The 25,206-nt window shown below is 48.7% G+C and overlaps 1 long non-coding RNA gene and 1 pseudogene across 11 annotated transcripts in view; one reads left to right on the top strand and one right to left on the bottom strand.

The window, feature by feature from the left end:
- LOC121039417 (uncharacterized) overlaps positions 1-12,760 on the top strand; it is a 66,337-nt gene extending 53,577 nt beyond the window's left edge. For 10 of the 11 annotated variants that reach the window (XR_005794765.1, XR_005794759.1, XR_005794760.1 and 7 more), the window contains exon 3: positions 11,961-12,760. This is a non-coding gene — a long non-coding RNA (uncharacterized LOC121039417). Of the gene's footprint in view, positions 1-11,948 lie in introns of all 11 variants that reach the window. The other variant, XR_005794768.1, reaches the window with a different exon arrangement.
- An 11,380-nt stretch (positions 12,761-24,140) lies between these two features.
- LOC121039529 (SOSS complex subunit C-like) lies at positions 24,141-25,150 on the bottom strand (annotated as a pseudogene).
- Positions 25,151-25,206: the final 56 nt, after the last annotated feature.

Here is a 25,206-nt window from a genome sequence, read left to right as displayed (position 1 = left end):
TCTGGTGAAATAAAACAAAACACATCAGAGTGGTTGTTCATAATAAGCTTATGTATTACCTTGTAAAACTTTGTTTCAGTTTGTGTGGTGTGCCCCATGAATTATATTGCTTTCTGTGCATCATAACCATTTCTGAAGCCATTGCTTTCAACCCTCTTGCGAGAATTTCAAGTTACTTCTTTTCTTTTTAGTTGTCTTTTTTTTTTTTTGTCCTTCCTGTGGGTGGATTTGCTTCAGGGCGGCTGGCTTAAAACAAAGTTGCCAGTCGCTGTGAATGTCAAAGTCCTCATTAAAGCAGGACAGTAGGCTGTCCAGAGTTAAATGACAAGATCCATCAAAGGGCCTGCTTCCTCCCCTTCCTCTCCTTCAGTGAGAGGAGCTGGTGGTTGAACACCTTGAGAGCCTCGTGCCATTGTAGGGCAGGGGCTGGAAAGCCATGGTTTCCTCAAGGCTAGAAGAGCTTCCTCTGTCGCTGGTCCTTGCAAGGAGCATGTGGGGACCAGCCTGCATTCACGTGGGCTTCTTTGCTTTCCTGGAGACAAGCAGGAGAGGTGTCATCTTGTCACATGTTGTCCTGACAGACGTGACTGTAACTTGAACTGAAAGGAGATGGGGGACGTGACTCCAAAGACGGAGCAGAACGGAGACTAAACAGGGTTTTCAGAACCTGCGTTCTGGGTGTATTAGGGGAAGGGGGCGGTGGGGAGGCAGGTGTGCTGGGGGAGGGGCTCCCCTACAGGCCACAGAAGCCCCTTGTGCAATGGTGGTGTTCTGGGCGCCAGGGCCTATGCCAGGCATTTGCTTTTGCAATCACATGCCGTCCTCATGTTGTCCTTCTCACGTGGTCCTGACAGAGCCCCCACCCTGGTTCCTTCTAGCACCCTCCACCTCTGTCCCCCCGTACCTGCACCTGCTCTGTTGGTACCACCTGACTGTCCGCGCTCTAAGATCTGTGACTGCAGGTGGGCCACATGCTGCTGCGGTTACATGGTAGCCCTCTGTTGCATTTGTCCCCCTCGGGGACAGCTATTTCATAGCTCTTCTCTCTTCAGGCTTCTGACATCCCCTCCATCTTCCTGCCTCCTGAGCTGGCGACCTTCTTCCCGTTATCACGCACAGCCAGTGGCGGTCATGTGGGACTTGCACGTACTCCCAGCACCACGTCAGTGGCCCGGAGCCCGCTCTGCCTCCCCCAGGGGTGCGTCCATCACTTCTTTCTCCTTCCTTCTCCTGGTGCACTTCCCCTGATAGTACGAACATTCTGTAACTGCCTTAACTACCTGACAGACAAACAGAACAAAGCTCTTGTCCTCCTAGCCCATAATTCTGATCCTCTTTTGATGATGATGATGATGCTTGCTAACCTTCCGTAGTACTTAGTAAGTACCTGGCATTCTTCTGATCGGTTCATTGGGTACAATTTTTGTCCCCACTTCTCAGATGAGAAATCTGAGGCACAGAAAGATTAAGCGCCTTGCCCCAAGTCACAGGGCTGGCAAATGCCAAAGTGGGGTTTCAGCGCCGACCCTCGGCCTCCAGGCTCCGTCCGGAGAAGACTTGCCTCCTGCTGGCCTCTGCTGTCTCCGCCCCTTTCCTCTCTGGAACCAACTCCTCTTGCTGCCCCCTCCTCACCTCTCCAAAACCTTCCTGGGACCAGATGAGATGGTCGGCTCCTTGTTTCTCAGAGTGCTTTCCGCACTTGCCTCCCAGGACACCATACTCTTCCTGGTCTTCCTCCTTTCACACATTTTTAGTCTGTTTTGCTGGTTCCTCTTCTGCCCTCCCAGATCGAAGCATTATGTTGCACCAGAGCTCCGTCTGGCCCCGGCCTCTGTCCCTGTCTGCGCTCGCCTACCAGCCTTGTGGCTTTCAGCCCCGGCAGCCTCACATCCTTGCCTCCAGCCCAGCTCTCGCCCTGGACCAGACTCCTGCATCCCACTGCCTGCTCGCTGTCTCCGCTAGAGTCTCCAGCTTGATGCGTCCCAGCTTCCCGTGCCCCCGCCCCACCTGCCTTGCATCTTTTCCAATCCCCGAACGGCCCCTCCAGCCTTCCGTTCGTTCAGGCTTTAGTCCATTTCTTTTTTCCCACTCCAGTTCCAGTCTGCTGGTAAGTCATGTTGACTCTGCCTTCAGAGTGCACGCAGGACCTGACCACTGTCCACCCCATCTGCCCCTTCAGTGCACTGGCATCTTCGCCAGTCTCCTTCCCGCCGCCGCCGCCACCGCCCTGTCCCCCTGCAGCCAGTTGTCCAACAGTGCTCTTTTTAAATGCAGGCAGAGCCCTGGGGGGTGGGGGTGGGGTAATCTCATCCTCCTCCTGCTCCCATCGTGGCCTCTCCTCTAAATGCTCCCTTCTGCCGTCCCCAGGATGCTGGCCGCTGCACTGCCTCTCAGATGTGCTGGCAGTGGCGTGGGGGCTACCCTTGGGCCTTTGCACATGCTCTGCCCTGTCTGGAAGGTCTTCCCAGGAATCTGCACAGGTCACTTTCTTACTTCCTTCGAGTCTCTGGTCCAAAGTCACTTTCTCCTGAAGCCTTCCCCGAATGATTGCTCTAAATGTGCAGCCTCTGCCCCACCCACTCCCCTGTATTTTCTGCACAACACATAGCATCCTCTGACACACATTCTGTTCATTTGTTGGTTGCCTGTCTCCCCGTGTCCTTGTAAACTACCTGAAGGCAGCGTTTTGCCTGTCTTGTTCATAGCTGTATCCCCTTAATAGCCCCTCACATACAGTAGGTGCTCAAAAAATATTTGAATGATAGGTACTTTTATCCTTGGTTTATAGATAGAATAATTGAAAGTCTGAGAGTTACTTGCCCAGGGCCACAGACCCTAAAAGTGTCAGGACAAGGATGGAAACCCTGACATGAGCTTAACTGCTTTGTTGCCTCCTTTTTCTTGTTAAATAAGGACAGTAATATGTGACACGCAGAGTTATTGTGGGTATGAAACGGATAATGCGCAGGAAAGCACTTGTAAACCCTGGGGTGCCAAAGGACTGGTACTTATCTATCTTTTTGAGAACCCTAGCCTTTCACATCTGTTCTTCAGCAACCCTCCCAAAGGCTCTTTTGTGTTCTTGGGTTTTTATTTAGGAGAAGCCGGTACTGCCTTCGCCAAATTACCTACTTTCTTCTTCCTTCTGCCCTTGGTGAGAGAACTGTGTGCCTGTGCGTTCGTGTCTCTTGGCTTCTATCGGTAGTTCGGATCCGCCCCACCAGACCTGTGGCCTGTCAGTGGCTAGGGGACCGGTGTGTGTGTGTGTGTGTGGGGGGGGGGTGGCTGGAGCTGGCATGCATGTGGCTATTACTGTTCATGTCTGTGTTCCCGGGGAAGGCGCTTATGTTATCAGCAGGTGCTTAGCGGGTGTCAGGAGTCCCGTCTTGCACAATCCTCCTGGCAGCCTGCCCACCCCCTGCCCCCACTCTCTGCGGCAGACTGGAGTGAAGTGATCACAGGCCCATTATGGCTAAATACCAGGCACATAAAATGAAGCAGGCGCACTTGATGAAACACAGAGCTGCCGCTCTCAGGCGCGCAATTTATGTTTCCCTGAACCCAGGGCAGCTTCCCCAAGTCTCCTAGCATGGGGCACGAAGCAGTTCAGCCCTTCCGATGCTCCCTGTTACAGTAACGACACAGCCACGAGAAGGGGTGCTAGGAGTCCCCCCACATATACCCTTCTTACGTGTCGTCTATTCGTTTGAATGCCTGGTTTTCAAGTGGGAGAAAAATGCCTCCATTTTCTCAGCGAGCACCTCAAACTGCCTTTTCTGAAGACGGGAGAGCTGCGGCGCTTTAGGAAAAGGTGACCAGCATGGAAAATAGGCGGGCGGTCTTCCGGGGGAGTGGTCTTCCCTGGGGAGCCACCACCTGGGCCTGGCCTCCGTACTCACATTGATTGTGAGCCGACGTGGGGGTGCCGTTGACGCAGTTCACAACTGCTTAACGCTGTCACCAGGCCAGGCCATGTCGTGCCGTTCTCCACCGGCACCTCTCCGACAGCCCGTGACATCAGGTGAGAATGGACAGCAAAGAAATCAGGCGACGTCAAAGCAGCCGGGCCCACCGCCCAGCCGGGGGCGGGCGTGCAGGCATACTTTTCAGGAAGGAGGGCAGGCTTTATCCCCTGCTGAGTGCGACAAGCCCGGGATGGCCTGTGCTCCCTCTCAGTCACCCTCCCCGAGTCCACGGCCCGCAGAACCGTGGGGCTGGAACCAGACGCGGACTTTTGATTCTGCACCCCATCCCTGCGCGTGCTTCTAGAGGATGCCGGCCACTTGGAGGCAGCCGCGGTGGTGGGGAAAAGCAGTTTCTGAGCCAGAGAGCGTTCGGTGAATGCCAGCTGCACTGCTGACTGACCGCCTGGGGCCTCCTCTAAGCCCCGGTTCCCTGGTCTGCAAAATGGAGTTACAGGCAAAGTGAGGGTTGCGTGTTTGTGGGCGACTTTGGTGTGGTAGCCTGACAGATCGTGTTCGGGAAGTGATAGCTGCTGTTCCTCCCTCGGGGTGCCTCGGAGGCGTAGTGGGGTCACACAAGGAGGATGGGAGGACTTTGAAATTAGGTCTGAGTTCAAATCCTCTTTCTGTTCATTCATCAAATGTTTGCTGAGTGCCTGTTATGGATCTTACACTGGGGTTGAGGCCGTGCTGGTTCCCTAATGGTATTTGACCTTGGGGAAGTCACCACACTTTTCTGAGTCTCCGTTTCTTCACATAAAATGGGGATGAAAAATACCAATCTTGCGAGACTGAGTTGAAAATGAACTGAGCGTTGAGAAGTGGCAGCTGGCTACTTTATTCTTTTCTATTGTAACTTTTTTCTACTGCGCTGTAGAATTTTCTACCGTACCTCTGTGGGGAGTCCGTACGATGAACTGCTTGTTAGACTATTCCAGCTTGGATATTTAATGCAGCGGGTGTTTGCTGAGCACCTGTTATGCGAGAGGCACCATGCCAATCCAGGGGAATAGTATTGCTACCCCATAGGAGCGCACAGTCCCCTGGGCACATCAGAGCCCCAGCTGGTCACCAGCCACTGGTCGGTGCTGCCATAGGGGCGCCAACCGAGTGCTGGGACAGCACTGAGGAAGGAGCCATTGCTTCAGCCCGGGGAGGGGGCCGACCGAGGGTGAGAGAGACTCCAGCAGGCAGGGGACAGTACAGGGGAGAGGGTCTCCAGCAAAGGCACCGCCGTGGCACAGGTGCGGAGGTAGGAGTGTGCAGCGTGGGAGTGCAGGTGCGTTGGTGGCTGTGGCTCACGCCAGGCGTGACAAGGCTGGGGAGATGTGTTCGGGCTGGGTTGTGAAGTCTCAGAAGTCCTCAGCATTGTGCGTGGAGGCCAAGACGTGGAAAGCTTAGAAGAGGGCAGAAGGTGGTGTGCCTTCTTGCATGGGGCAAGCACAGCACTGTCCAGGACAAGCGCTCCGTGAGCCTTTCGTGGGGTGAAAATGTCTCTCATGGCCACACTAGAACAGGGAATACAGAACAGGTGAAATTAGTAATATTATTCTCTTAAAAAAATGTTTTTAAGTTTATTTTTGAGCAATAAAGAGAGAGAGAGAATGAGCATGAGTGGGGTAGGGGCAGAGAGAGAAGGAAGGAGAATCCCAAGCAGGCCCCGAGCTGTCAGCACAGAGCCCAGTGCAGGGCTCAAACTCACGAACCATGGTCATGACCTGAGCCAATATCAACAGTTGGATGCTTACCCAACTGAACTAGCCAGGCGTGTCCCAATAATATCATTTCAACGTGAATATGATCTTATTATCATCATCCCAACACGAATATTCTTTCAACATGAATGAGAGTTTATCAAAATATTATATTTTGATATATTATCAAAGTGTCATTTCAGCATGAATCAGTGTAAAAATTCAAATGACACATTTCACATTATTATTTTTTTCTGGTGTGTATTTTACATTACAGTACAGCTCAGTTTGGACCACAGCCACATTTCAAATATCAGAGGCTCGTGTGGCTAGCGGCTGCCTCATTGAAAAGCAAAGGGTTAGCGGTTCTGGAATGTGGGGAGTGGCAGTGATCTGTGTAATCCAGAATCTTCCCTCAGCCCGAACCAGCCTTCTCCCATCAAACCTTTGAACAAACCTGTCCACCACCAGATTGGTGACTCTGGTAGTTATCAGCAGCCAAAAGAGAAAAAACTGGGGGATTCCATCACCCACGGGCTACACGCTACGAAAACAAAAACGAAAAGCCAAATTCCCTGGTGTTTCCTCCCTTTATGTGTATCTCCACTGGACAGACCCCCCTGGAGAGCAAGGCACTATGTGCCGTTTATTGAACAACTGGTATGGCCTGTTAATGTACTGGATGTTCAGATGACACATCCTCCCTAATTTTGTCAGCACGTCTGCAAAGCAGGTTTTCTTATCCCATTTTACAGAGGAGGCAAATCAGGACATGAGAGATTAAGTACCTTGCCCAGGGTTGTATGACTGGACCTGACAGAGCTGAGACTCAAACCTGGCTTCACACCCTGGTTTACCTCTGCTCCTGGCTGTTTCTCTAATAGAGTTAAACTCTGTACGTGATGTGTACATACGTGCATGTGTATGTAATACACAAGTATATGTACGTATACATATATATATACACATATATATGTACATAAAGGCTATAATCAGAGAAAAATCGCCAACTTGAAATGACTCTGTAGAAAAAGAGGTGTTCCCACGCTTCCTCTCTGCCTCTGCCTCCTGCCTACACACGCTGGGGCCCAGTTGGATGGTTGCAGCGCTGACCAGTTGCCCCGGACTGGCATTGGTGGGGGAGGGGGCAGAGCAGGTGGAGTGTCATTGGAATCCGGTGGAACCCAAGTGTTTGTGAAGTCTTCCGTTTCCCTGGTTAGGGGAGTTAGAGGCCGTGGGGGGGACCAGGTGGCAGTCACAGTTGTGAAGCTGGAACTCGGCTAGTGGCTTCTCCTTCCTGTCTGGGCTGCTGGCTGGGAAGAAGCCAGACTGCCCAGTGTGAGCTTGATCTTCACCTTCCTCTCTGTGAGGGGCTGGTAAGCGATGAAGTGGTCCCAAGTGGGGAGTGGGTCAGGAAGGTAGGTGGGTGGTGACTGCTCGGGCTTTGCAGTCCGACAGATGTGGGATTGACCTTCCACTCTGCCACTCCCTAATTTTGGGACCGAGGCAGGGCTCTGGGTTCCTCACTGGTGAAACTGGGGTGATCCTTGCAGCCAGGGCTCTTTGCACTGGAAGCCAGAGGTCCACTGGAGCCAGCTCATGAAAGAGGTGTCCACCGTGAAATACAGAAGCACAGCAGTGTCCTGTGAGGACCAGAGCCTGGTAGAGCTGGAAAGACGGGAGTGTGGTCCCCTCTGCTCCTGTCTCCTCTGTCCCCCACCCGGCTTTCTCTCTTGCCTTCTGCACATGGCATCAGATGGGTTCCCAGGTGGCTACGTGTAGTGTCCCTTAGTGTTTCTTACTCTGGATTTCCCAGGTGGGGGCTGATTGACCCAGCCCATTTTCTCGAGGCAAGCCACACATGTCAGAGGTCCTGGCCAAGTGTGGTCGAGCCAGTCGTGACCCAGCAGGCCACCTGGTCCGGTGAGCCGAGGCCAGTGCATGTGAGGTGGTCTGCCGGCTCAAAAGGAGGCGGGGCCTGGATATGAAGCATCTATGAACTTCAGCCTTAAGGGCTGGTGTTTCCCTGCTGAGTTTGCTTTTTTGCCCTCCAAGATGGTTATTGCCTGCCTGCTCTTTCCTCAGACCTGCCTCCCAACTCCCAGCCTTGAAGCTGAGCCCTTTCCTGTTTCATTAAGAAAGTAGGAGCCTCTCATTTCTACCGCACAGTACAGACCTGCCTCCTCCCGTCCCCGTCTCCTGGTGGATTTGAAGCCGTGCCTTCGCTTCTCTCAAAGGCAAAGTGGTCCTCGTGTGCTCTCTTTTCAGCATCAGGGCTTGCCCCGTTCTGCTGGACTCCCCAGACATCCTCCGGTTTCCCTCCCGGCTGCACATGCTCTTCCAGCAGGGCCCCAGACCGGTTGTCTGCGCAAGTGCTGGTCAGAGTGCTGGTACGTGAACCATTTATCGCACGTTGTCACAGGATTCGGGAGTGTGCGCCAGAATGTAAGTCAGCTGTGTACCACGCCTGATTTAGTTCAGCTGACTTTTTTTTTTCTCCATGGCTAAACTCTGTCAATGAAAGAAGCAGAGTGTCCATCTGCCTTCTGGCCCAAGCTTCTCCCTTCTCAGCTGAGTTTGTGGGTGACACTTTTAATAGCCCTACTCTGCACCCTCCCCGCTCTGAAGTCACTCGTGTCACATCTTCATGTTGCCAAGGCCCGTAGATGCTTCTCGATCTTCACCTTGGCTCTCAGTAGTGTTCTGAAGCAGTACCTTTCTTGACTCTCTCGGCCCCCAGGACTTTATATTCTGTTTCTCCCCTTCACTGGCCTCTTCTCCCCAGGCCTCTTTGCTTGTTCCACAACTCTCTGTCCTCTGTCAGGGGCTGCGGGGCCCAGGCCGGGCCTTTTCTCCATCTACCTTTAGTGAGCTCACCTTGGCTAATAGCAGATGACTTCCAAATATAGATCTTCAGCCCAGCCGGAGCTCCTGACTCATTGCTCCAGCCGCCTCCTTGATATTTCCATGGCGATGTCCAATAGGCATCCTCACACAGGGACAGAGACGAACACGGCACTTCCCGGTCTTTCTCAAGCCCACCCCTTCCCCCACCCCTTCTCCCTCCACTCCTGAGGCAGGACCACTGCCAGCCAGCCGCTTGCACTCCAAACTTTAGGTTCACCTGTGATTTCCCCTCTTTCCCTCAGAGGCCACATCTGATCTGTAAGTAGGGCCTGTCACCTGTGCCCCCAGAGTACCGACTCTGTCCTCCCGGGCACCACTCCCTCTCCCAGTCTGAGCCACCCCCTCCCATGCTGGCCTGCTCCCTGAGCCTCCCTTGTTATTCTGCCATGCCCCCCCCCCCCATGACCTGGCCTCTGCCGCCCTCTCCAGGTCCAACTGCCACTCTCCTCCTGCCTGGTTCCTTCCACTTCTGCTGTGCCTCCCAGCTTCTGTCCTGGCTGGTCCCCTCCCCTCTCCTCTGGTGTCATCTCAGAGATGTTTTCCCTGATTCTTGGGCCCCAGAGAGAGTGTGGGGCTGTGGCCTGAGGTCCACAGCATAGGTGAGTGAGAGCAGGGAGGCTGCCTGCTGTAGCCTGACGAAGAGCCCAGCATTCAGACCTGCCTGCTTGTTCTTTAAATCCTGACCAGACCTGCACTGTCCCCAGCAACTTGAGGCTTTTTTCTAAGCTCCCAGGAACTTCTGAGTGCATCTTACGGATAGCAGGATAGCAGGAGCTGGTCACCACGGAGGCTGATGCCTTTGAAATGCTGATGTGGGAGGACCGAAGCCAGGGCCTGTAGGGTTCGCAGGAGCAGCTGGGGCCCTTTTTAACTCCAGGCTTCCAGGGGTGCCTGCCTGCGGCCGGGCCTGTGAGGGGCCTTGTGAACAGCACCCGCGGGTGCTCCGTATTTCACAGGCCCGACAGGCCATTAGCTCCCCCTCGCCGGGGCATAGCTGCAAATCCGAGTGCCGCTAATGGCTTGTCTCTTTCTAAACAAACTTGTGAGGCCCCGTCAGGGAGAGGATGAACTGCGGTTCCTAGCTGACAAGCGGTGCTGTCCACTGCTCTGCTGGTGTCCTTGTCTCTAAAACGGGGGATAGTAAGCCTCTTCCATCCTGTGCGTTCCAACTTCACAGCCCTGTGGGACGCACCCTAGCAGCATTAGCTAACGTGCATCGAGTGCCTTCTCCACGCCACGCACCGTGTTACGGATTCTTGTCTCGTCCTCACCATGGTCCTGTGAAGGGCACACCGCCATCATTAGCACCTCTCAGGTGGTAGCCGGGGCTTCGAGAAGCTCAGTGAGGCTGCCCAGGGTCGCGGGCCGGTGAGTCGTGGGGGAGAGGAAGCCGGCTCCGTCTGGCTCAGCGGCCTGTCCTGCTTCCCTGCAGGTGGTCAGAGCACCGTGCACTTGTGCGTTTTCAAGTCCTCACGGTCAGCCTTTGCGAGAGAAGCTGTTCTCATTGTTCAGATGAGGGCAGTGAGGTCCGGTGAAGCTAAGTGACTTGCTCACAGCCATGCAGCCAGTAAGCGGTGCGTCCTGGGTTTGAAGCCAGGTCTGTCTGAAAGTTCTGTGAAAGATTTGAAAGGGAGAATTGGTAAAGCCAGGGATTCCTACACCTGTCAGGTGTTAAGAAAGTACTAATGAGTAGTTTTCAAATCCTAGTGGAAATTGTACATTGGCCAAAGTAGGGCTGCCCTGGAATTAAGTATTTGCTTTTGGCTGGCCTTGGTCATCCCAGTGTACTAAAATTAGTCATCTTGTGCCGTAAGAAACTCTGCCTGATGTGGGTAATACAGAAAAAATTCCGGGGTCCATATGAGATGAGAGGAGTGGTAGGATATATTAGGGTCCCTCTACCAACAGTTGGCTCTCATGTAAGACGTCTTCTGTCTCAGAATCCACGTTTCATATTCTGCCGCTTAATGTGGTGACTTGGGTGTAAATGCTGTCTTCTTGTCAGCATGGTGACAGGCCGCCCACTGCCCTGGGACAAAACTGCACACACAAGGTCATGTTGCAAGGAATATTGGCGTGTGCTGCCCTTCTGCCTCTGAGAGCATCGAACTCCATGCTAGTCCTAGGATACTGTGATGGACAGATGTCTTGTCTCGTCCAATATCCAACCTCCGCTTGTTTTTCGCTTTAAGAAAACACTCCACCCACTATAGAGATTGAAAGGCTGGGCTGTGGGCGTATTGGGCCTCCGCTTGGCTCGTCTGACGCACACAGGAGCTGGTGGCGCAGAAAAGCCAGGCGCTCGGCAGTCCATCCTGGACGGTGACAGCAGCCACACCTAGTTTGCAAGGACAGTCGCGGTGGCCTCGGCGCCTCCTGCTGCAGTGGCGGTGCCCAGGTGGTGCTGTGGTATGAGTGGGGCTCTGGTTATGGCCGCCCGGCTCCCTCGTCCTGCTTGTGGCCAGAGCCCAGGCCTTTGGCTTTTCTGGGGATCCTGAGACGTGCCAAAGGTCTCTGAGTCAACTCCCCCATCTCAATCAGTCAAAGGGTTGCTGCTGCTTCAAGCTAAGAATCAGACTTCTATGGAGCTCTTGCTGTAAAGTTGTCTGTGGGTTTTTCATTTGTTCCCAGGCCCCTGACGGCACTGCTTCACCACCTGAGCCCCTCCTTGGGGCACAGAATTCACGAGAATCCGAGTGGGCGGTAGGACCGCAGGCTCAGCCAGTCTCCATTGTCTGCCTGACCCAGACAACACTGCGCCTGCAGCCGGTGGTGCACCCCCAGACGGAGGGTGCTGCAAGGGTGGGACTTAGTCCTCCACCTCTTCCGCAGCTCCTCCAGCAGTGCCTGGCACATAGTAGGTGCTCGGGAAGGTTTGGACGGATGGACGAACCGGGGCAGAGATGGAGAAGTCAGTGCCTCTGGGGGCCCTCTGTAGCCCTAGCAAGGCTGACCAGGCCCACGATCAGGCCCGGGGCTTGGGCAGGATGGAACCATGTGCCTGGCATCTGCAGGCCGCCCAGCAGTAAAGATCAGCGGGGGAGGGTGTGACACTCGGAACAGTGAGGAAAGCGGGTGGGGCCTCGGCGGGGAGAAATGTGCTCCTCTCATCCGAGCGGAGACGGCGTGCCATCCGTGTCCCACGTGCACAGAGGCCCTGTGTGAGCATGCCGGGGACCCATTCACGGTACGCCGCCAGGCCAGGGACCCTGGGGTCCATCCAGTTTGTCCTCAACCCCACCACTCAGAGGCTCTGACCTCTGTTGTGTGACCCCTGTTGTTCTAACCCCTTGTCTTCTAAATTGCAGGTATGTCTCCTGGGTTAGCATTTGCCTTTGAGTTTACAGTTTCGTTTCCTTTTCACTCCGTTCGTTTTCAATCACAGTTCTCCCCACAGGAGGTTGTGCGCCTTGACCAGAGGAGCGTGGCCCGTCCTTCAAAACCCTCTCCGGACGCCTTCCTAGCCTCGCCCGGGAAAGATGCGGCAGCTCAAAGGCAAGCCCAAGAAGGAGACGTCCAAGGACAAGAAGGAGCGGAAGCAGGCCATGCAGGAGGCCCGACAGCAGATCACCACGGTGGTGCTGCCCACGCTGGCCGTGGTCGTGCTTCTGATCGTGGTGTTCGTGTACGTGGCCACGCGCCCCACCGTCACCGAGTGAGCGCTGTGGGCGGGCTCCCCAAGCAGGCAGTGGAGGCCCGGGAGGGGGAAGGCCAACGAAACATGGCTCTCGTGTCCCGAGATTTTCCTGATGCTGAGCTCCGAGCAGGGGCACCCTGTCTTCTCTGGTCTTTGACTTGATTAAAGTTTCTCCAATTTCCCTGGGAGGGAATAGGGAACGTTTTATCAGTGAACGTGCCATACACCTTATGGTCCACTTCATGTGCCTTTCAGCCTTTCAGACTTCAAAGCGGTGTGTGTGTGTGTGTGTGTGTGTGTGTGTGTGTGTGTGTGTGTTTCTTTGTCTCTCCTAAAATCAATATGTAGCCCACCTGGTGAGAGGAGGAATCTCTGGGTCATGAATCAGTTGGAACCAGTGCTCACCCCATCCCCATTGTTTTGAACATGACTCTTTTCCTCCATGTGTTCACAATTTCCAAAGGGACTGGACTTCTTCTCTGTGCTTAATGTGATTTGAAATATGTCGAGTCAAAAGTGAAATATTTATTTTTTTGAATAAAGGAGATAATAGCCTTAAACTGGATGTTTTATCTTGCTTTGCCAGGAGGAGGCCTTGCTCTTAGGGAAGTGCAGGGTGGCCCTGTGTGTGTGTGTTTCTTCACGCTGCTCCTTCCCCCCGGGGGCTTCTTCACCTCTCCTTCAGTCCCAGCTTGAATCCCTTTCAGTAGCATTTGTGCTTTCCGACTGGAGCAGTTCAAGATTGGGAAAATCTTGAGAGGGGCAGGAAGGGTACATTCATTGGTCTGTTTTAGCAAAGTAAGAGTTCTAACTGGAATATGACTACAGGTGCTCGTTCCACCAGTTAGAAAGGCAACCCGAAAGTGGTCCTGGAGGTAAAGGTCAGACTTGGTTCTGTTCCTGCTGAAAGGATGCAAATTGTTTGCAGTCCAGCTGAATTTTTGATGCACATTGGCCCTGCTAGAAGGTTCTGCACTGTACTCTAAGGGCATTGTTAGCCCGGCCCTGGTTCCTGAGGGAGTGACCCCTTTTTGGAAGTCAGATTCATGATGACTGTTCCGAGGGTGTCTGTCCTCCTGTCGTTGCTGATTACACAGAGATTTGTGGGGAGAGAAGTGCTTTTCTAATCACCGAGGCTGCATGACTTACTCCCTGATGGCTCAGGCTGTTACAGGGGACCTGGGATGTCCGGGAGCAAGTTCCTCGGGAAGAGGAAGCAGTTGTTGAAAGGAAGGACTCCAGCTGATGCCCCACGATCCCGGGACTCGGCGAGGCTGACAGAGCTTTGTGGGCCACTCTGTGAGAGCTGGTCTCAGAGGGAGACGCCGTGCGGCCTTAGGCACGCTCAAGTGCCCGTCGCCCTGGAAAGAGATTTACTAAAATATTTATCAAATGCAGAGGCTGCTAACATAAAGTTTTTCATAGGTTTCTATTTTTCTCTCCCTTGTCTGGTTCTCTTTTATAAGCCTCAGTGCTTGTGGTCTGGGAAAGACTGAAGGCCGCTGACTCAAGGACCTGCTCACGCAGGGGCACAGCGAGGAGGAGACATCTCTGTTCTTCTCGGTGGCCACAGGGCCACTGAAATGCAGAGCTCTTCACCCTCCTGCCCCAAGAGTGGGTGTCGAGGCTGCCTCAGGGACAGCCTGTCCAGTCTACCAGAAAGAGCCCGGGCTGCACGCCACAGAGTGCCTGGTCTGTATCTTGCCCCCAGCCTATGCCAAGAACAGTGGAAACTCACTGAGCCTCAGTGTCCCTGTCTGTAAATCACTGGTCGAGTCGCTTCTAGGGAAGGGGGTCATCTAATACAAACCAGGCTTATGGAGCAAACCTGGGTTTTTATGCAGGTTTTGTTGCCAGGACCCCTGAGTCCCCTTCCTCATGTGAAAATGGAAGTTCTCTTGCTTCATAGGATTGATGGGAGGAATCAGTTGACATAGTAAATTTGTAAAACCATGTCTGATACCCGGGACGTTTTGGTTACTCCACATTTTCCATGGATTAACTCATTCATTTTTCATACAGTCCTATGAGGTAGGTACTAATAGTACTTAATTTGACAGGAGTAAACTGAGGCAGGCCAAGAGACTTGTCAGTGTCTTACAACAGGTGAGCGGTGAAGGAGCTCAGGTTTATTTTTATGCTTTCATTGTGGGAAATTTCAAACCTCTACAGACATAGAATAATATGATACGTCTCATGTTGTCATTGATGAGTTTCAGCAAAGCCAGCACGTGGCCACTCCTGCTCGTCTGTCTCTGCTGCCCCCACACCCAGGCACCCTCACGTGCACACACATGTTGGGTTGTTTTGCAGCAAGACGGCACATGAGATCAAGGCCCAGACAGGCCCTAACACCCATGCTCTTCATCATTAAGATCTATTACCTCTTAATAAATACTAATGTCCTTCTGTCCACTCTCCCAGTCTAGGGAAACCTTTCCTACCCACAGATGTGTGAACAGCCCTTACTGGTAACAGTAGACATGAACAGCTTTAGACGCCATCTTTAGACACACAGGCTGTGAGTTCAGCTTTGTCCACCGGGTATCTGACACCCCGATCAGTATCTCATCTGTTGCTCCCTGAGAGGAACCTCAACCCCGTAGCAGTCAAGGAGGCATATCTGTTCCATGGGTTCCTCATTGAAACATTTTGGCAATCTTGCTTAGGACATTTTGGGTATGGTGTGAGAGAAGCAGGAATTCTGGGGAGTTATAACCCAGCCACTTTCTGGCCACATGACCTCAGTCAGGTCCCACATCCACCAAGTAAGGTTCATTTTACTATGTAGAGGATGCTGGGAAGATAAATAGGAAAAGGGCACGACACCACGCCTAGTGCGGTGTAGATGCTCGATAAGTGGCCATTCCCTTCCTCCTCGTCAAGCCGCACAGAGCACACATCAAGGCCTGCCTCCCACGGCTTTACTTGCCCGGCCGACCCCATACCATACACTGTGTAACAGATCCTTTAGGTGCTCTGGCTCTTACGGTCACTCACTGTTTTCCTCTTTGTCGTCTGCCAGGAGGCCCGGTGGATTGGATCTGGATTTTCAAGAGAAGGCAATTACCAGACAGGCTTGGTGAAAGCAAGACTTTTAAAACGTAACCAACTTTGAAGTGAACCACCTCATGGCAGGGAGGAGATGCCAATTTACCACAGGTGGAATTTAACAGTTCCCTGGGTAAATAGGACTCCCGTGTGGGTGTCCTGGTAACGATTTGAAGCACCAGCTTTCACATTATTCAAAGTTATTCAGTGGCTTCAAGGCAAAACTGAATGATTTATTAGGAGTTTCACAGGAAGTCATGCTGGGGTTCTGCAACAGGATCTGGGCTCTGGGCTTTCAGAGTCCTCATTACCCAGCCTCATGTTTCTTGAAGAGCAAATTCCAAAAGAGGAATCGGGTTAGAAACAGAAATAGAAGCCATTGTCATTGCTTTAAAAGGTGCCACTTGATGTGTTTTAAAAAACCATGATCCCAAGATGCATTTGTGTTTCCGCCGGTTCTGAAGCTACCAGCTTTAATTCTTTGCCTTGTCAGTTCAGAACAGAGCAGCCCGTGCCCATCTTTCCCCCATTGCATCCTTCATGAGGACACAGGAAGGAGCTGTGCAGTTGGACTCATCTGTAAATTGGAGATGGGAGCACCTGCCTCAGGGTGGTCAGGAAGATTGAAGGGATGATTGTCCTTCCCTTTCCCCCAAAGGGTCTCACATCATTATTTACCTGTTAGAGGGAGAAAAAGAAGGAAATCTCTTGAAACTGTGGCTCTTAGCTTTCTTTTTGGAAGTCTGCCATCGTGTGTGTGTGTGTGTGTGTGTGTGTGTGTGTCTGTATATATTTGTGTGTGTGTGTGTGTGTGTGTGTGTGTGTGTGTGTATTCCTTTACAGCTCTGTACTGAAAATGTCCCAAATGGTCTGTCTGCTTGAAGATGACTGCCTTACTTTGAATGCAATTTTTTCCCCAGGCGCCATCTCTAATTCTGTGTTCTCTACACTATTTGCCACAGACTTGCTTCAGCATTAGAAATGAGGTATAGAACCTTCAGATCAAGGAAGTCTATGAGTAGTTTCCTCTTGACCCAGCCAGGCAGGATATCTATGCTAGGATTGGGTGAGGGCTTGCACTCCCTTCGGGTCCCGGTGCCGCTTTCCCCCAGGCTTCGCAGATCAAGGAAGAGCACCTATGCACGTAGGTTTTGCTTCACCCTCTCCATCAGGCCTCATTTTTCTAATGGGGCTTTGTACAGTTCACTAGCCAGTCTGTCGTCTGTGCTGTGTATTTTCTAATTACTCTGCAAGGAAAATGTCTCTGACTTCAGAGTATTTCTGTTGGGTCATCTGTATTTTCTCCCTGCCTGCCAGTTCTGTGGAAAGGAGCCGTCTTTTTATTTATTTATTTATTTATTTATTTATTTATTTATTTAATTTATGTTTATTTATTTTTGAGACAGAGAGAGACAGAACATGAATGGGGGAGGGTCAGAGATAGAAGGAGACACAGAATCTGAAACAGGCTCCAGGCTTTGAGCTGTCAGCACAGAGCCCAACACGGGGCTCAAACTCATGGACCGCGAGATCATGACCTGAGTTGAAGTCAGACACTTAACCGACTGAGGCACCCAGGTGCCCCGGAGCCTGTCTTTTTTAAAAAGGGTTTAATCCTTTAAGCTGTTGAGTAATAACTTAAGGAAAGTAGACCGGAGCGAGCATTGGGATGCTCAGTAATGCCATGGGTAAGGGTCTCTCCCTTTCCCCATTGTTATATGGCTGTCTCTCTCTGAGCTCTCCTAGGTAGGAAGGAAACTTTTCTCCACCCTGTGACTATTCCTTTTCCAACTGGAACAAAGCACAGCTGCCCACACGTTGACTGCCTCGGTTCTTTCAGAAAGCGTATTAAGCCTTTTGGGATTAGGCCTAACTTACAAGACCTAACTCATTTGGACTAGAATAAATGCATAAGGCCCCTTGTGGACTCCTTTTTGCAAGTCCTTCCACCTTGAACTACCTTTACCGCTAACTGCGTTACTGGCTCAGTTGAAGGGCCACCCATCTATTCGTCCTCCCAGATTCTCCAGAAACCTTGAGGTTCCCTGCCTCACATAGTCCTCCCAGACTGGCCATGGCAGCAATTTTAACATTAGCAAAACAATGATAAGATGAACATGGCTTCAAGGGCAAAGGATGACGTTTACTAGTAAGATAATAACAAATGATATGATCATGGATATGTATGTTGCTAACAATATAGCTTCAAAATATATAAAGCAAGTGACTGGACACACTAGAAATTAGATCACCAGTGTTAGTTGGAGGTTTTGAGATCTACCTTTCAGAAGTGGATAAATTAGCTGAAAAGAGCAAAGATACAGAAGGTTTGAATGATAAAATCAATCACCTTGATCTAGTAGATAAATAATGACCTTTTCACTCAACAGAGCATGAATATTTTTTAAGAGCACGCATGGAACATTAATAAAAATTGGCTTAAAAATTTTCAAATTTGATGAAAAATTTAAAGCCACAGGTTCAAGACGTTCAATAACTCCAAGAAAGATAAACACACACACACACACTCACACACACACAGTCACACAGACACACACACCACACGTAGGCACCTCAAGGTCAGATTGCTGAGAACTAAAAATAAATTGTAGCAGAGGCAGAAACCAGCCTCAAACTCCTCATCTTTAGCATTTAGCACTCGAAGATTGATGCTGACAAAATTCTCAGGAGGAAGAAGCCCTACCCAAGACCTATTTTGTGGTTTTCCTTTCTATCTCCATTTAACGAATATTTATCTGGGCTTTGAAATACACCAATGAACAAAACAGGTATCTATTCTTGACGTGTCCATTCTAGTAAGAGAAAGTATCAATCAAACTACCACTTCCGTATGAACGTAATACACATAAACATGGAGAAATGAAGGAATATATCATCAGCATTTTGTAAAGAAGCCACAAGAGGATAAAGTGCAAGCAATCGAGATAAATGGAGAAACTACCACAGAAGAATTTGCCCTAAGACAAAGACAGGGTCACGTGTGCAAGTTACGGTCACAGAAATGCTGTAACAGAACTTGGAGGTTGGAGGAGAAGGTGAGAAGTGGCATGGGATTCTGATTTCTTACTCTCATTATTAGGAGTAAAAAGTATTTGAGGTTTATAATACATTTTATAAGGGTGAGGGCTGAAAAAATAAGTAGAAATCATATCAGCTAATTTAGTGGAAGGGGGGGTTAAAGCATATTATTATTTCGTAGTAGTTTGTATACTGTGTCATTAGAAGCTCAAAGGAGATCAATAAATACAGTAAAACCTTGGATTGTGAGTGACCTGTTCTGCCTGTTCTGTGAGTGTTCTGCAAGAGGAGAGAACGTTTCTTAAATTTCACTTGATCAAGGAGCGATGTCTTGCGATACAAGTAGTGCCTGACGCTGAATGTCATATGATCACAACTGAGCCAGTGGTTCTTGAGATTCGCTTTGATATATGAGTGTTGGATTACAAGCATGTTTCCGGAACGAATGATGCTCGCAAACCAAGGTTTTACCGAGAAGGTAACCATTTAAAGGTAAGACAAAATAAAAACCTTTAAAATGATCCAAGAGGCACCTGGGTGGCTCCAAGTGTCCCACTTCGGCTTAGGTCATGATGTCATGGCTCGTGAGGTGGAGCCCACGTCATGGTCTGTGCTGACAGCTCGGAGCCTGGAACCTGCTTTGAATTCTGTGTGTCCCTCTCTCTCTGCCCCCCACTCACACTCTGCCTCTCTCTCTCAAAAATAAATAAAAAAATAAAATGATCCAAACATATACATGAGCAAAGGAAGTAAGCCATATGTTGGAAATTATCTTAAAGCATTGATGGAAATAAAAAGTGTAAAATACAATGACAGAAACAAAACCAAAAAGCTGTCTTCTCTGTAAACGTAAGTGGCCTGGATGTACTTATTATTTTTTAAATGTCTCAAATGGGATTATCAAAGAAGACCCAAGTATACATCATATAAAAAGGATGCATCTTAAAGTGATTCAAAACCATTCAAAGTAAAAGGATGGGCAAAAAAAATAGATCACGATACATACAGAAAGGCTAACAGAGTGCTGGGAGGAGAATTCACATTATGAAATATTTGTATCTGTAAACGTAAGAACATGAAATTGTTGGGGAAACCAGAAGGAAGTGATGTTCACAACCTCACTTAAAACTGAATGGGAGCAAAAAGCACAAAAGAGATAAAGGATGAATGAGTATATACTTCATGATGGAGATCTAAAAATTATGCATATGTACAAAATGATCAAGGTTTTCTTTTTATAAACAATTTTAAATATATATATTTAAGTTTTTATTTTGGTTCCAGTTAACGTATAGTGTAATAGTAGTTTCAGGCGTACAATTTAGTGATTCAACACTTATATACAATACCCGGTGCTCATCACAACTGCCCCCCTTAATAACCATCATTTATTTCACCCATCACCCCTTCCTCTCTGGTAACTGTGAGTTTGTTCTCTATAGTGAAGAGTCTGTTTCTTGGTTTGCTTCTCTCTTTCCTCCGCTATGATTGTATGTATGTATGTACTCAATTACTATTTTTTTTTCCTCCAAGCTTTTATTTAAATTCCAGTTAACATAGTGTATTTTTGGCTTCAGGTGTAGAATTCAGTGATTCATCACTTACATACAACACCCAGTGCTCATCACAAGTGCCCTCCTTAATAGTCATCACCCATTTAACCCACTCCCTTCCCACCTCCCCTCCAGCAACCCTCAGTTTGTTCTCTATACTTAAGAGTCTGTTTCCTCATTTGCTTCTCTTTTTCCCCCCTATGTTCATCTGTTTATTTCTTAAATCCCACATATGAGTGAAACCATATGGTATTTGTCTTTCTCTTACTTACTTTGCTTAGTATAATACTCTCTAGCTCCATCCACATCACTGCGAATGGCAAGATTTCATTCTCTTGATGGCTGAGTGTGTGGGTGTGTGTGTGTGTAAACCACATCTTCTTTATTCATTCATCAGGTGACAGATATTTGAGCTTTTTCCATATTGTGACTGTTGTTGATAATGCTGCTATAACCATTGGGGTGCATGTGTCTCTTCGAATCAGTATTTTTGTGTCCTTTGGGTAAATACCTAGTAGTGCAATTGCTGGGTTGTAGGGTAGCTCTGTTTTTAACTTTTTGAGAAAGCTCCATACTGTCTTCCACAGTGGCTGCACCAGTTAAAATGATCAAGTTTTTCTTACAGGAATGACAGGAACTGCAAAGAGTAATAGACAGAAACATATTAGTAAATGGAGACTTCGTCCACCATTTTTAGCCCATGACAGGGCAAGTGAATAAAAGATAAGGGTTTAGAAGACCCAAACATAATGAAATAGATCTGACTCATAGATGGCAAATGCTATTTTTTTTAATGTTTATTTGTTTTTGAGAGAGAAGGAAACGGAGAGCAAGCGGGGAAGGAGAAGAGAGAGGGAGACACAGAATCCAAAATAGGCTCCAGGCTCTGAGATGTCAGCACAGAGCCCGATGTGGGGCTCGGACTCACAAACTGCGAGATCATGACCTGAGCCGAATTCGGATGCTTAACTGACTGAGCCACCCAGGTGCCCCAACCAATAAACATTAAGTAAGTGAAAGAAGACATAGTTCACAAAAGAAAAATACAAATTGGGGGTGACTGGGTGGCTCAGTTGGTTGAGTGTCTGACTTCAGCTTGGGTCATGATCTCATGGTTTGTGGGTTCGACCCCGCGTTGGGCTCTGTGCTGACGACAGCTCAGAACCTGGAGTCTGCTTTGGATTCTGTGTCTCCCTTTCTCTCTGCCCCTCCCCTGTTTGTGCTTTGTCTCTCTCTCAAAAATAAATAAAAATTTTTAAAAAATTAAAAAAAGAAAAATACAAATTGCCAGCAGGCCCATGGGGGCAAAAAAAAAGCACAACTTTAAAAACAAAGGTATTTCTATTTAACAATAGGATACCATCTTGCCTGTCAAATTGGCAAAACCTAAAACATGCTCTAAATCCTTGCTTTATATACAAATACATTCCTCGATCTTTTGGGATGAGCACTGGGTGTTGTATGGAAACCAATGTGACAATAAATTTCATATATTAAAAAAAAACAAATATATGCCTCGATAATGTGTCAGCACTACAAAATGTCAAGTGCAATAGATAACACAAATAGTTCTCAGTTCTTAATCCCCTCATGCAAACATCCAAGGTGAGCTATGACCTTGAGGAAGTGAACTACTTGTGTTATGTGGTATCCTAACTTTCAGTGGGTGCCATGGCCCGAGGCAGGAGGTATGTCATCCTATAGGCCCACAATAGAGGTTGAGCCACTCACTGCTGAACAGCCCCCAGGACTCTGCTTGGCTGTTTTGTCCGACTCTGCAGCTCTCTCCCAAGGGAGTGCCTCCTTAGGCTGACCTCTAGCTTACCGCTGACATGTATGTTTGCTACATGGAACTCAGAGAGCACATTTTCACCAAGTTCAAAACGTGCATATTTCTAGAAAGTTCTGCAGAGGTTACTGGTTCAATCTCCTATCTCTTCCTGCAGCACCCTCATAGATTCTGACTAAGTACCTAAGATTAGGAGAGCCTGCAACTGGAGAAGATGGGCCCCAAGTGTGGGTATTAATAAAACAAAACAAAAAGCAGGAGAAAAAGGATTTTGAAGCATATTCCATGTAGAAATAAGGATATCTTACTCTTTCAAGTTAGGCTTGAGATTTGACCCCTTGCCTTCTAGTCTAACCACCTGCTCTAATGGGAAGCACTCATCTCAGCTATATCCAGCATGATACTTGGAGCCCATGTACACGAAGTAACCACGGGTTGGGGCATATGCCCACATCCCAGCTCTTGACTGTCTTAGAATGATGACAGGCCCAGATGTCATGCTAACCCCCCTTACTGCCACACAAGTCCCTGATGCATTGGCTCAGACTATGATTATTGGAATAAAGACCTCTGGTTGATGATGGTGAGCTGAGCACCTGCTCCCTCCTGATGGTAAAATGGTAAAGGAAAACAGAATTCCCAGGATGAACAGAAAGTGAGCTAAGAGCAGCAACATCTGGGAAGATGGAGAGCAAATGGACACGTGTAACTGGCTTAGCAGAACTGAGAAGGCTGAATTATAACTAGCAGTGGGAAAACCTAAGAATCAACCCAGCTTGCACTGCAGGTCCCCGAAAAGCTCAGGAATTGATGTAACTAGGTTCTTCTGGAAGTAATTGTGAAAGTGGAGCTAGAAAGGACACTGGTTGAAAGTGAGTCTAAACTCATTAGGACCCCAGATTCCTTCCCCAGCCCTGGTGGAAGGCAGGTGATTCTTAGAAGGCAAAACACATGATGTCTTGGCTGCACGCACCAGGTATAGCTGAAGGTCTTGTGCTACAAATATGGGGCTTAAGTGAGATACATGTCAAATGCTGAGATCCCAGCCTTTTTTCCACAACTGCAGAATGCAGCAAGGAGGATTATTAACCTTCAGGCAGAAAGGTAAAGCATGTCCTCCAGGTAATCTATTAGGCCCAGGAAAAAATACCTGGGCCCTAACAGTGTAGACTACCCAAAGAAATGATCTGTTTGGATTAGGCTCTGCAAAGTCTGGGATTAGTAAACTCCACCAAGCCTCAGAGCTTCTTAGTGCCCCACCCTTAAAGTCAGACAGCTAAGGATCACCATACATATATTTTATTATAACAGGCCAAACAAAGAAACAGTTAAAAAGCAATGCAAGGGAAACAAATCATACCGAATGATCAAATAATGACATTTGCATTGGATCAAAGTAGATTTCCTAATATGAATGTGAATATGGGTATTTTAAATATGGTTTAAAATTTTTCTGTGGGTTGCACAGCAGACCAGACTGTGATTGTAAATGGAAATACCGAGAAAGTTAAACCGAGCTCCCGTGATATAGTGAAAACCAGGATGTGGGGAAATCGGAGCAGTGTATAAGGAGATGAGGAGCTCGTGATGCTGATATGAAAACAAGAACAGAGGCTTTTGAAGATTCCACATCCAGAGGAGGCCATGGACTCACTGCTTGTAACCCTTTCACATTAGGACTGGGAACAGACACGTCCCTCTAGAAAACCACTACAGTAGTTATAAGAACTGATGCTTGAAAATGCATTTTAAGACCTCTGATTGTCCTTGGAGCGATACATTTTAGCATGTAAAACACCATTAAATGAACATATAGCATTTCCTGATGTTTGCATTCAACTCCATAAACTACTACAGCCTGTGGGTCAAATCCAGCCTGCCATCTGTTTTTGAACAGATGGAGAGCTAAGAATAGCTACTTTTTTTTTTTAAATTAAACTTTCTATTATAATTGTAGATTCAAATGCAGTTGTGAGAAATAGTACAGAGAGTTCTTTATGTACACTTTAGCGTTGCCCCAATATTACTGTAGTGCAATATCTTAGTACACCAGGATATTGACATTGGCGCAGTGAAGATACAGATCATCATGAGGATGCTCACGTTCTTTTATAGCCACACCCACTTCCCTTTTACCCATGCTTCCTCCTTGTCCCAGGGCAGCCACCGATCTGGTCTCCACTTCTATCATTTTCTCATTTCAAGAATGTTTTGCTGTCTAACAAAATACAACCATTTTGGATTGACTTTTTTTTCACTGCATAATTCTCGAGAGGCCTCTAGGGTTTTTTATGCATCAGTTGGTTTTTTTTTTATTGCTGAGTGCTATTCCGTGGCTTGGATATACCACTATTTTCTTAGGGCTGTTTTTAAAAAAAATTTTTTTAACATTTATTTATTTTTGAGAGAGACAGACAGACAGAGTGTGAGTAGGGGAGGAGCAGAGCGAGAGGGAGACACAGAATCCAAAGCAGGGTCCAGGTTCTGAGCTGTCAGCACACAGCCCGACAAGGGGCTCGAACCCACGAACTGTGAGATCATGACCTGAGCCAAAGTCGGACGCTTAGCCAACTGAGCCACCCAGGTGCCCCTTCTTAGAGCTGTTTTTAATAGCATTTACTCACATTATTCATAGTGGCCCAGGTTTGTAGATGTTGAAGACTGGCTAACAACTTAGTCTTATCTTGGATTTTCTTTTAAAATTGAGAATAGAACTAGTTATGAGTTAGAGAATATTTCAGGATGACATGTTGGGTATACACTCAAAAGCTACACTGATACCAATTCTATAAACAGCAAATGTGAGTGTAACTTTTTTAAGCTTATTAGTTCACATTTTGAAAAAGCACCCTCATTTGTTTTCAAGTTGAGTACTGTAAATGGTTCTTGAAAGTCCACTGTGGAACATGATACACTCAGTCCAACTAGCTGGGGGCTTGGGAGTGAGCTGATGTGACCATCCAATGCGGAGTCTCATTTAGAGTTAAAAATCAAACTGCGTGACCCAAAAGTGACAGTCCCGGGCAGCATCCTTGGTTCCTCAGATAACACAATTCCCAAAGCTCTCATCATCCTGGTTCTCCTCCTGGTTGGCTTTCACTTGCAACGGACCATTCTTTCAAGGAAGCTCACCAAAATTCTGAAAGTCACAGTTGGTACAGCACTGAGTGACAGAAGCTTTGGCATTTGATATTACAGTCACTTTCAGGAAAATATGTTCTCCATTCTGGGTCAAGGGGAGGTAAAACGGGAAGACTAAGACTCCCCAACGGTGTCTTGAGTTATGAGGTATCCAGACAAAGGTGCGTGTGCATGCTGCCTTTAGTTGGGCGCCAGTGTGCCCGGCTCAGCACTGTCCCGGAAGTCCTTATGAAGAGCCGGTCTCGGGGGTGTGACGCCAGCTCTGGGATGATTTGCTGAAGATGGGCCCTGCATTAGTCATTTTCTTTTCTCTTCGTCCAGTTCTGCCAAGATTCCAACTCTATTTTTGCTTTGAAAATCTTTTCCAGCTTCCAGAAGCTGCCTGCGTTCCTCGGCTTGTGGTCCCCTGTTCCGCCTTCCCAGCCAGCATCGC

Source organism: Herpailurus yagouaroundi, unplaced genomic scaffold (genome assembly GCF_014898765.1).
Source record: "Herpailurus yagouaroundi ecotype Mexico unplaced genomic scaffold, PumYag 180, whole genome shotgun sequence".
NCBI classification, from domain to species: Eukaryota; Metazoa; Chordata; class Mammalia; order Carnivora; family Felidae; genus Herpailurus; species Herpailurus yagouaroundi.
Note: the sequence above shows the minus strand (reverse complement) of the source record. Positions and strands in the feature narration are given on the sequence as shown.